A 13683-nucleotide genomic window follows, 5' to 3' on the forward strand; every position below is an offset into this window, starting at 1 on the left:
ACCCCGAAAGGATGAAAGGCAAAGTCAACCTCGGCGGAATTTGAACTCAGAACGCAGCGGCGGACGAAATACCTATTTCTTTATTACCCACAAGTGGCTAAACACAGAGGGAACAAACAAGGACAGACAAACGGATTAAGTCGATTACATCGACCCCAGTGCGTAACTGGTACTTAATTTATCGACCCCGAAAGGATGAAAGGCAAAGTCGACCTCGGCGGAATTTGAACTCAGAACGCAGCGGCGGACGAAATACCGCAAAGCATTTCGCTCGGCGTGCTAACGATTCTGCCAGCTCGCCGCCTTAATGTATGTGTATGTATATATAGACACACACAGACGCGCGCGTACACACACACACACACATACATACACATATGTATGTACATATACATACATATATATTCGTGCACATGTATATATATTTTTGGTGAGAGAAATGTGTGGGGTGAAGCTGTTTGATAAAAGGAGAACTGGGGATTTGATGGGGATGCTGGAATTGGAGGAACGGTGGAACAACTGGTAAGGGCGAATGGAGTGGTATGGGCATACGTTGAGAAGGAATGGGGAGCTTGTTCTGAGGAGGGTGCTTGAGTTTTGAGTCAAGCGAGCCACGAACGTGAGGTAGACCGAGGAAGATGTGGACGGGACAGGTGGAGGAGGAGATTGGAAAGGTTAGCTTGAGAAGAGAGGACGCCCCAAACCGGGCAAGATGGCAAAATGGTGTGAAGACGGTTGCTATGGCACTGAGATAGATCCGGCCATCCCCGTTAACGGGGACAAAACCCGGATTTAAAACGCTGGGTGATGATGATGATGATGATGATGATGGCGATGTATATATATATATATATATATTATGAGTTTGATCTGAGAACATAGACTTTTTGTGGAGAATGGCGATTTGACGTCTATATCTAGCATGTTGACTGTCCACTTTTTCGTGTTCAGTCCTTAATTGGTATATATATATATATATATATAAGTAGGTGAATGAATTATCCTAGCATGGAAAATTCGTTTAACCGATACCTGGGTAGCAAATTCACGTCAGAAAACACGGTTGAAGCGACCTGTCAAGGGTAGAAACTCCGGGTTCTTGTGTGGAAATTTGTGTGTTTTTTATATGAATAAATGAAAGAATTTTGTTAAAATCTTCGTTCGACTCCATTCTTTCATTTATTCATATATATAATTTAAAATAGGATAAAATCTTTATAAGAATTTATCAAGTAGTTAGCGTAAAAACCTCGTCACGGACAAGTGAATTTTGGAAGAGAGGCCTTACAAGTCTACCAGAGATATGGAAGGGCATTGTAGACAATGAAGGAGAGTATATTTTAGATTAAAGAAGAAATTCATCGTAATTTTTAAAAACAAAAATTTATAATTATTCCCTTTAAATGTATTTATTTATATTAAGGGTATTACTACACGTAAATGCCTCACGTTATTAGGGACTCTTAAAGTCAAACCTATCATAATAAATGCACAGTGTATCGAACGCGAGGGAAACCTAAAACCCAAATCTATTATAGTTGGTCTAGCATGTCCTACTCACCGTCTATGCAATTTTATTAACATCATTTAAAACCATTATGTGCCCACACACCTAGTTTCATCAAAGAATGACATCGTCTTCCCAAAACAACGAAATCGTATTCACTTTTACTTAGTTTTGATGTAATACACCATTACACCAATATTCTACATGATTTAGGAATAAAGGCGATTAAACTCTGGGTAGAAAACCACTGAGAAGCGATTCCCAGTAGACTCACCGTGCCATTTATACTAGATGCAGTCAAACATATCCTTGGAAATAACACATTCTTTTTCAGTGGAAAGATTTACAAGTTTGAGGCAAAACGATGAGAACGAGATTTGCTCCTATTTATGCGATGTCTGTAAAGGTATACTTAGAAAAAAACTCTATGAAAGGGTAGATGAAAACAACAGCACTTTATTTAGAAGATATACTGCAGATGCATAGAAGAGATACCTTGACGATTGCTTCATAATTTGGACAAAATCTTTAGATACTCTGCAAGAGTCTAATATCCTCCTGAAAAATCTGCACTCAACTCTCCAATTTTCAAAGAAGAGTAGTACCAAATAATCATTTTTAGACATAATGGTAATTAAAAATAATACCACCTTCACCACTGATATATACTATAAACACATACGCATCAATACCTCAACTTTAAATCGTGTCATCCAACACATAAAAAAAAACTCAATATCCCATACTGCCTAACCAGAAAAAAATTTGTAAATACCAGAGACAAACGCCTAACAGAACACAAAGAATTTCTCCTCAAACAAAAATATCAATCCCTACTTGCAGTAGATCGTATACAGCGTACTATAGAAACGCTCATACAAATGAGGGCAACCACAAAAAGAGGAAAACAAGAACAGGTCATACCATTTATAGTGACACTCAATCCGGGTCACCAAAATATCTTTAACATCGCCAAGGTAACCTTGCCGATCATTGCTCAAAGTAATGAATTAATGGATATAAACACACATGGGCTATGATTCTTAGTTAAGGACAGGCGAAGTACTTGAAACAATTATTTACAAAGGCAAAGTTTGACCTAAGTAACAATGACGAATCATTCATTGTATTTAAATGTAATGATAATCAATGTGGTACATCTCAGATCATAGATACCGGACAATATATAAACTCAAAAACGGAAGAATATTTACAAATGCAAATATGAACTGCAAAAGCAGGAATTTAATTTACTGCATCAAATTCCCTACATTGACCAAACTGGGAATGCATTATCGGAATGCTCACGAGTACACCGACAGCAAATTAGGGAACCTGATGTCTGTCAGATACCTTTAAGTAATCATCTGGCAACATGTGGCCAGAAAAAGTTTATAATACTCTCATTCTTCAAACTACAGAGCTCATGTGGAATTGAGAGGAAAGACAGAGAAAAGAATTTTATTGATAAATTCAAACCCGTTTAAATGGACAGTTATAATAACGGTAATAAATATAATGATAATGGTGAGAATAATAGCTATTATTACTGCTACATCGCCAGTAACGTCCTGCAAGCCTTGGTGGAACAAAATCTCATTGTAACTGCCGAGGAACTATCAGAGAAGCTTGGATTTGGTCATTAACCATTCATCGACACCTGCGTGCCATTGGAAAAGTATGCAAATTGGGTCAATAGGTTCCTCACAAACTTTCCGATTTTAATCATGCACAGAGAGTGAATGTGTGCTCTACTTTACTGACACGTCTTACGAATGTACTTTTTTTGGACTGAATAGTGACTGGTGACGAGAAATGGGTTCTCCATAAAAATATGAAGCGCTGAAGACAGTGGGTAGGGAAAGGAGAAACACTGGTACCACAGGCTAAAGAAGGACTTCACTCACAAGGTGTTCTTATCCGTTTGGTGGGATATGAAAGGTTTAGTGCACGTTGAATTTTTAAACCTAAACCAAACGATAACAACGGAGATCTAATGCAAACAGCTTGGGCGGCTTAAGTCAGCGATAAACGAAAAACGACCATCTTTGGTTACAAAACAAAAGGTGTTCTTTTATGAGTATAATGGTCGGTCACATACACCAGGAATGACATTCCAATGGCTTGAGCAGTTTGAATGGAAAACGATGCCCTACTCATCATATTCGCCGGACATTGCCCCATTTGATTATCATTGATTCCGCATTGGACAGAAAAATCATGTTGTGTATACGACGTCAGAACAATCTTGGAGGAGTATTTTTCGTCACGGACAAGTGAATTTTGGAAGAGAGGCCTTACAAATCTACCAGAGATATGGAAGGGCATTGTAAACAATGAAGGAGAGTATATTTTAGATTAAAAAATAAATTTATCTTAATTTTTAAAAACAAAAGAAGTATAAAAAAAACCGCATTATTTATGGGATGACCCAATACATACATATGTATGTTCAAGACATAAAACAAAGTATCTGCACTTATACATACATACATTCATACATTCTACAACTTCAATATCCCTACATATCTCACATCTATTTTCTTTCCTCCACTTCACTCTCTATTTTGTATCCTATCTAAATTAAGTATTACTTAACCATCCTCTCACACCATCTCCGATGAAGGGATATAATTGATAAATATCCTGGAAACAGCTGTAAGACCTTCTATCTATAAATGTTCTGATATCTACACAGTCTTGGTTCTTTATCTCATTACGCAAAAACTTCTTATATACACACGCTGACATATAACCAACGTTGAACCCCTTATTCGCAAAATTACCGAACCTAGAACTTAACTATGGGGTGTCTATAGCACTTATTCAGCTTTACCTGACACCTTTGGGTCTCAATGACACCATTACCTCTTATAACCTATATATATATATATATATATATATATATAAAATACAATAATAACTATAATAATATATAATAATAATAATAATATATATTCTCCGATTTAAAGCGACATTGATATATATATATATATATATATATATGGGTATACGCATGTGTGTGAGTGTGTGTGTGTGTGTGCGCATGTCTGCATATGTGTGTGCGTATAGTGCGTCTTGCGACGATCAAAGTATGATATCTAAGACAAGAAGATCTAATACTATAACTGAAAAATGTATTATTTTACTTAATATTAACTTACAGGCCGAAGTGTAAGAAGCCATCATCAGCATCATCATAGCTAACAACATCGTTGATCTTGAGCAACAAGTATAAAGCAAAAGGGAAAATGATCGTCGGCTCCCAGAACCTAGAAATATTACGAAAAGATGTGTCTGGTACCAAAATTGAAGTCGAAATGGCCAAACACAACAAAAAAAAAAAAAAATAGAGAGAAAAGCGCAATATATGTAAGTGGGAATGGGAGGGGGAGTGAAACTTGAAGTGTGAGTGAAGCTGAGATAGTTCCATCCTTCTTTTTACTTCTCTTTCTCTCTCCTCCCTCTCTCCTCCGTCTCTCTCTCTCTCTCTCTTTTGCTCCGAGAAGACAAGTAGAATATAGAGAAAACAGTTTCACAGAAAGTAAAATTCACACACACACGCACACACACATATCAATACACGCACACACACATATCAACACACGCACACACACACACACACATCAAAACGCACACACACATATCAACACACGCACACACATATCAACACACGCACACACACATCAACACACACACACACACATCAACACACACATACACACACACGCGCACACGCACACACACACACACACACACACACATACACACATGCATACATACATACAAATAAAGGGGGAAAATGGAAGATAGAAAAATTCAGAGTGAGGGAAGTATTGTGATTTAGAAAGAGACGCCGACTAAGAACGCGGGAGGAGAAAGTGAGGGAAAGTTGAAAGGAAGTGAAAATGAGAACGAGAGATAAGGAAGAAGTTTTACAAGGAAATGTTAGAATGACAGATAGAGAGAGAGAGAGAGAGAGAAAGAGAGAGAGAGAGAGAAAGAGAAAGAGAAAGAAAAAAGTGAGAGAGAGAGAGAAACGGTCAAATATTTTCTTTTGTTACATTTTATTATTTTACTTGTTTCAGTCATTTGACTGCGGCCATGCTGGAGCACCGCCTTCTAGTCGAGCAAATCGACCCCGGGACTTATTATTTTGTAAGCCCAGTACTTATTCTTCTATCGGTCTCTTTTGCCGAACCGCCAAGTGACGGGGACGTAAACACACCAGCATCGGTTGTCAAGCAAAGCTAGGGGGACAAACACAGACACACAAACACACACACACACATATATATATACATATATACGACAGGTTTCTTTCAGTTTCCGTCTACCAAATCCACTCACAAGGCATTGGTCGGCCCGGGGCTATAGCAGAAGACACTTGCCCAAGATGCCACGCAGTGGGACTGAACCCGGAACCATGTGGTTGGTTAGCAAGCTACTTACCACACAGCCACTCCTGTGCCTATATTTGTTTATATTTTTCGTAATTGATTTTTCACTATGACACTACACTGGACACTGGTTGTAGAGGCTGATCTAGCTGCCTTAACAACTTCCTAAGCTTTCTTCCGACTCGATTGTTTAATGTGAAAGTGAATCGTTGGGAGTACTGGACTCATCAGGGTTATATGATGTCCAAGTTCCTTCTTTATTGCAGGGTCACCCAGGCAGTTGAGAAAAAAATCGAACGTTAGTGAGCAAGTATAAGTTATAAAAATTGATAAAGTGGACAGCAAACATTATTCAAGTAAGCTAAATCAATATATATAAAGCTGAAGTTGTCTGTGTATCGCAAGTTTGGTAGCCTTAAACTAATACTATCTCCTCCGAGACCCTGCGGCGCAAGTTGACCAAAATTGAGAGTATGATAGAAAAAGTCTTGCTCTTCATTCCGTAGAAGATAAAATTCCAGTCGGATCATGTTAACACCAAAAATTATTTACATCAAAAAGGTGCTATTTTTTTAATGAAAATCCCTATTTTTACGATTTTTTGACAACTGTGTCGCCATTTTTCGGTGTATTTCAACCAGAAAATTGTTCACTTAAAGAGAATAACAAGCTACATAATGCAAAAGTTTTACTTTTCAAAAATTCCAATTCTAAAGGGTCGAAACAAAGCCGAGTAATGCCGGGCGATACTGCTAGTCTATGATAAAAAGTCAGCGTACGATAAATATCTGTTGGGGGGGGGGGCTTCAATTGAACGGCGCGCACGGAGAGGTAAAAATTTGTTTTTGAAATAGTTTATATAGTAAGTCTGGCTGACGAGCCTTGACTGGTGGTTCAACACAGGTGAAATCAATTGATCACAGAATTTCTATGAATTTATTTGTATTTTACTATATGTATTATTACAAATAAGAAGACTGTTTCGGAGAAATAGGCTTACTATATTCTCCGTACGTGTTTACATTTAGTGAGAGACGAGTGGTTTTGGAAGATTTTAACTCCTCTTTCAAGCAAACAGGTATTTATCGTACCCTTACTTTTTATTATACCACAGATGGTAAGGGTTTACATAGGAAGTACTACTGATTACGCCGGGCGAAATGCTTAGCAGTATTTCGTTTGTCTTTATGTTCTGAGTTCAAATTCTGCCGAGGTCGACTTTGCCTTTCATCCTTTCGGATTCGATAAATTAAGTACCAGTTGCGTACTGGAGCCGATCTAATCGACTGGCTCCCTACCCGAGAATTTTGGGCCTTGTGCCTAGAGTAGAAAAGATATATATATATATATACACACATTCAGGGTGTGGTGTAAGTAAGTATCATTCAAATTGAACGATTTTTTATTGGGAAATTTATAAAAAAACGATGTTTTAAATACTTTTGCTACCCAGTGATATATATATATATATATATATATATATATATATATATATATATATATATATATACATACATATACAGGGTGCGGTGTATAAACTGTCGCCTTAATTACGCAAAAATGAAAATAACACTGATATCTCATTTTAACAGATATATTTACCAAAATTGCCTAAAAATATCTTGAAATAATAAAGAGCAAGTATGTTCAATAAAATCGCCATTGGCTTCAACCACAGCCTCCAGACGACTTCAGAATCTCCTGCAACTCTTCTGGACCGTCTCCTTGTTCAAGTTGGTGAATGCTGCCATAATCTTTGCCTTCAGTTCATCTCTGGTGTTACAATGAGTTTTATGGTCTCTCGCTCAACTACACTCCACACATAATAATGAAGAGTGTTGCAGTGTGGGGAGTTAGGTGACCAGATGTTAGGGGTTATGAGGTCGCAGAAATTGTTTGACAGCCATGACTCGCTTCACCTCCATCTGTGGCATGATGCAGAGTCATGTTGTCAGATACAGGGTCGTCCAGCAGCCACCCTCTTCACCCAGGGCAACACTACCTCCTCCACGCACTTGATGTAGACCTCCGTGTTGAGTGTGAGTGGAAGATGAATGGAAGCATAACGTCACCATCACTAGTAACCACTCCAAATACCATGATGTTGACTGGATGTTTGATTTTTATCCCTCTCGGTACATATCTTCTCGATACTTGTCCTCAGATCCATGTCCTCGGATTGACACGAAATGTTCGTACTGTTGTCAAACCGCGCAACATGTCATTTTCAAATTTCTGGCAGAGTGAATCGAGTCATGGGGCTGTTTTTCTCAAATACGGTATATATATATATATATATATATATATATATATATATATATATATATATATATATATATTCGTCATTCGAAGGCTAAAACAATGCGAACGCATTGTGACCAGCGATGTATAACTACATCTGATGGACTGGTCGGTCACGTGATGGTGATGGTGATATACACACACACATATATATATATATATAGGTTAGTACAGTTAGCGGTTGGAATGACCGTCGAAGAGATAAGAATATCCGTTTTAATACTGGTATAAATTATACAGTGTGTTCAAAAAGTCTCTCCGCAGTAAGTATTTTATTGCGAAATAAATATCTATAAGTTAGTATAGAACTACAAAACATTATACTAGACTTTACAAGACTTTAAAAAACTTTATAAGAGGTGTTGAAAGTGTTGTCCTTCATTTTCAGTACATAAGTTGACTCTTCTACACATGTTTTGAAATAAACCTTGGAGAGTCTGACACGTTTGGAGATTATGATTGAGGCTTTTAGCTCATTAATGGTTTTCGGGCGATTCTTGTACACTGATCCTTTACTCGCTCCCCAGTAAAAATGTCTGGCGGTGTTAAATCAGGTGATCTTGGTGGCCAAAGTCCCTTCGAAATAATCCGTTCACCGAAAAACTCTTGAAGTAGCGCCATGATGATGCGCGAGGTATGTGTTGTAGCTCCGTCTTGTTGAAAGTGTGCATTATTAATTTCGCTTTCAGTGAGTTGGCCCACAAATGGATAGACAACATTTGAGCAATATTTCTCGGTGTTGATGGTGTCTTAAAAAAAAAATGTCGGTCCCACAATACGGTTTCTCGAAATTGCTATCCATATTCGACTTTTTCGGGATGCCAAAGTTGCTCATGCATCGCGTGTGGATTCTCAGTGCTTCATAACGTTGTGTTTTGCGAATTTATGTGTCCCGACAGATGAAACCAAGCCTCATAGGTGTAAAAACACCCATCCAGCACTTCTATGCCTTTTTCGGCAACAACATTTTGGAACCAAGGACAATAATGAAGCCTTTTAGCATGATCCGTAGTTTTCAATTCTTGAATGGCCAGCATTTTGTATGGAAAGAAATTTAATTTATTTTTTACTGTTGTGTGAGCACTTTGTAGGCTGATTTCCGTTTCCTGTGACAATATTGATATCCTTTTTTTTTTTACAACATTCATGTGCTATGTCTCTACGTAGATATTTATTTTCAAAAGGGGACTCATTTTCCCTTCCAAAGTTGCATCTTTTTATAACTATTATTACTTTCAGCATAACAACTATAATTATACCCGCTATTTGACTGTTACAAATTTTACTATTTTTATGATATTTCTATCATTATTATAATAATTAACACTGACAGAGTCTAAGTCCCTCGTTGTTCTTAGTACTTATTGTTCCTGCGCATCTTCCACGCATGAAAGCGATCTTATCTGTTAGCCTAACAGCGATTCCACTATATCTCTTATGCGTCTGTAGCAATATTGCTTTCTTCATTGCTATCTTCACTGTTTGAGAAAAATATTAAGAATGATCTCGTTTGAGATTACAAACATCTTTGGCTAGTCTAACGTTGTTGTGTCCACTATTTTGATTGGTTAGCATCTAAGCACGGTCTGTCTCTCTACTTATTTCGCGCCAGTGTGTAAACTGACCAATCACGGCTTTCGGATAGGACTTTTCATTTGAGCCATCTTAACTCTTTAAATAGGCTGATCATATCACGATTCATGTCTTTCGGCTTAAGACCTTTTAAGGTCTTGGTCGGAGACCACACAGAGCTTACTCAACCATGTTCCAGTTCGAAAGGCAGACGACAGCCAAGCCAACCATAATATGAAGACGCTATTGTAAACCAGCGACAGACATAACGTCATCACCATCATCGTCTCCATCTACGAAGATTTCCACTTGTACACAAGATAAATACAGATTCAACTCATGCTGTTAGTGTGAAAATCTCACCACGGAAAAACAGTTGCAGTATATATATCTGAAAGAATATCTATATCAAGAGAAAAATATGCACAACAAGTGACTCAACTAATCTCTGCTCTGAGACTCAAATCTTGTATAGAACTCATTATCGTGTACTACATGAACTGGTAAAATAACTCTAAAGTAACTTTATATAAACTAAAAATGTTGAGACTTCTCTTATGTTCTGTTGTATTTCTTTCGCACGCACGAACACACAGATACAAATATTATAAGCATGCATTCATGACACAACAATACGCATCACTGTACACTGTGAAATAAATCTATCTTCTCTTTATAAAAGTAGAACGGTTTTTGGCGTCCCTTTATTCATTTACTTTGGCACTGTATATTAAACATGTATTATGGCTTATATAACATTATGTTATGATATGCTGGGATGCGGCCGGACGCTGTTGAACAAGAGGAGAAATATGTCACCGAAACTCCTCACGCACGGTCGTATACTAACACGTCCATAGCTTATACGTGGCGTAGCAAATGGAATTACGTCCCACTCCTTTCCTACGTATTGAACAAGGCCATTTACCTGGCGGAAAGATAGTCTTATCTGCTTTCTTGGAAACAACAAATTTAATCTTTGCTAGGTTAAATTTAAGGCCCTTTGTTTCCAGGTTTCGCTTCTAAACCATGAACCTCTCCAATTTTGCTTCAGATTCTGCAATAAGAGAAAGATTATCAGCATATGACATTTCCCATGGGCACCCAATTTTGAATTCCTCTGTTATGGCCTGGAGAACTATGGTGAATAAGAGTGGACTAACAATTGATTATTCTGTATTATTTCTTACTTACGTAAAAGTTTTCCCATTTTACTATTATTCTTTTAAACTACTATGTGCAGTGTTCTGCCTATCGTAATTTATGCCACTACCTAAGGTTGTCTTTGTACTGCTGCTCCATCAGGCTCCGTTAATTAAATTATTTCTTTCCCTATTTCTTACTATCCTTGCATTTTCATCCTTTCCCTTCTATCGCTATTACTTAGAGTCAAAATATCGATTCTGCTAATGAGCCCCTCATAGTATCAGATCTGACATTTATAACCCTATTTCTACAATCGCTCTTATTGTTATTTATATCGTCATTAATTCCCCCTCTAGACTTACCATTTTCATCTTCCAATTGTGGACCTTACAATTATAATAATTATTTTATAGAGTTCACGGGTTCGTGCAAGCAGGGTTGCAAACTACCTCATTACTTTGGATGTAACTAATTTTCCTGTATATCCCACTCTAGCCAGTGCTGCCTTTTACAACCCTATTCGACATAAAGATTTCCTTGACTGCAGACGATTTTGAAATTCTATGCGAAACGTTATTAATAATAGAGTTTATAATTGCAAGGGGATGATTTGAGGATGTTCTAATGTTCCTAAAATTCTCGCTTGATTTATGGTAAGGTATATATAATCTTACATTGAAGCTCGATATATCTAGAAAATTAACTGATCTGTTATCTGCTTCTATAGTGATGGATAAGCCAAAATTTCCGAAGAATTTAAATAACATTTTCCTATACATTTCTAGTTCCGCTACGCTATACCTGCCAGCATAAGAGACTATGTACCTACATATAGGTGAAAATTTATTTTATGATATCTATATTGATGCATGTGTTTGAGCGTGTATGTACACAAATATATTGTACGCACACACACACACACACACGAACACACACACAAACATTCATATGATATGTTTTCAATAACAGAAGTCAACGAGCAGTAACTGGAGAAAGCACACAAGAGAAGGTGTTGAATCTAATATTTATTTCCGGGAAAATGTGAGTTGACCGTAACTAGGAAGTTTCGCAGAAGAGGTTCATCAGGCAGTAACCTGTAAAAAAGAATGCGTTGTCAATTTAGAAAGAAACTATGTATGTATGTATGTATGTATGTATGTATGTATGTATGTATGTATGTATGTATGTATGTATGTATGTATCTATCTATCTATCTATCTATCTATCTATCTATCTATCTATCCATCCATCTATCCATCTATCTATCTATTTATCTATCTATCTATCTATCTAAGTAGGTAGGTGTGTATGTATGACTATATGTATTTGTTTATGTATGTATGTATGTATGTATGTATGTATGTATGTATGTATGTATGTATATATGTATGTATTTGTCCCTAGCCAGCGCTTGACAAACGGCTTTGCTTGTATAAGGTCCCATAAGATAGTAGTTCAGCAAAAGCGACCGGAAGAATAAGTACCAGATTTAAAGTTAAATAGTGATGCGTATTTTTCGGTATTTCAAGGTTATGGACAAGCATGGTCGCAGTCCAATGACTGAAACAAGTAAACGGTCTATGTCCGAAATGGTGAGATGTTCAGTGTTCGAATGCCTTGCTTGATGAATGCTGATCCAAACATGAATGAATGATAACAACAATGGGATTTGTTAAGAAAAGCAATGCAGTAAGCACAAACTAAATCAATAATATTTTAATATAAGAATAACAAAATCACAGAAAAGAAAATGAATTATATAATACGAACCTGGTTGATTCGGTTTTTCTTTTCCGAGATACTTCATGCAGATTGCTAATAAAAAGCAGGGCTGTTGCAAATATTAAAATCTTAGTAATAATATTTGCATTATACAATTTATCTGTAACAGAGAGAGAAAATATATTCCATTATAATTTTGGTACAAGGCCAGAAATTTTGGAGAAGGAGGAAATCGACTACATCAACTCCAGTACTCAATTGGTACTTATTTTATCGACCCCGAAAGGATGAAAAGCCAAGTTAACTTCGGTGGCGTTTGAACTCAGAAAGTAAAGCAGGATATAATGCTGTTAAGAATTTTTCCTGCGTGCTCACGATTCTGCCAGATCTCCTCCTCAGAAAAAAAAATAATCAGGGATATTGAGAATTTACATAAACATGTATAAAAAAAGAAAAATAACTATAACAGCAGGAAAATAATTATGGCAACAGATTTCCTTACTTAGGGGGAAATGCTCACCAGTAGTACCATGGTAAATGCTTTTCTCTCTTCTATGTTACTCAAACTACAGGCGCATGCTCATTTTAGGGCAATTCACTCGCGCCATTCATTCACCGCCTAATAAATGTACTGGGAGTAAACAGCTCCCTCTCCACGCTTACTTTCCTTCCTAAGTGAAATTTGAAAAGTCATGAGGGTTTGGTTAAAAAACAACAACAAAGAAACAAGTGTCTGCCTTCAGGCATATCAGTCGCGTGGACAAAGTTCCGACACACGATCTCAGATCAGGTCACTTGCTACGCAAGTACATCTCCGTAATGTATATATATATGTATGTATGTATGTATGTATGTATGTATGTATGTATGTATATGTGTATTATATACACAAATTAAGGAGAGGCGGTAAGGTATTATAGGCCAGTAAGGCGGAGAGCTGGCAGAAACGTTAGCACGTCGGGCGCAATGCTTAGCGGTATTTCGTCTGCCGTTACGTTGTGAGTTCAAATTCCGCCGAGGTCGACTTTACCTTTC

At 37.2% G+C, this 13683-nt stretch overlaps 1 long non-coding RNA gene across 2 annotated transcripts in view; it reads right to left on the reverse strand.

The window, feature by feature from the left end:
• Positions 1 to 11931: 11931 nt before the first annotated feature.
• Positions 11932 to 13683, reverse strand: part of LOC118766980 — a 165187-nt gene continuing 163435 nt past the window's right edge. For both annotated transcript variants that reach the window (XR_005002900.1, XR_005002899.1), the window contains exons 5-7: positions 13169 to 13279; positions 12697 to 12808; positions 11932 to 12020 (exon numbers count right to left, since the gene is read on the reverse strand). This is a non-coding gene — a long non-coding RNA (uncharacterized LOC118766980). The remainder of the gene's footprint in view (positions 12021 to 12696; positions 12809 to 13168; positions 13280 to 13683) is intronic.

Source organism: Octopus sinensis, linkage group LG18 (genome assembly GCF_006345805.1).
Source record: "Octopus sinensis linkage group LG18, ASM634580v1, whole genome shotgun sequence".
NCBI lineage: Eukaryota > Metazoa > Mollusca > Cephalopoda > Octopoda > Octopodidae > Octopus > Octopus sinensis.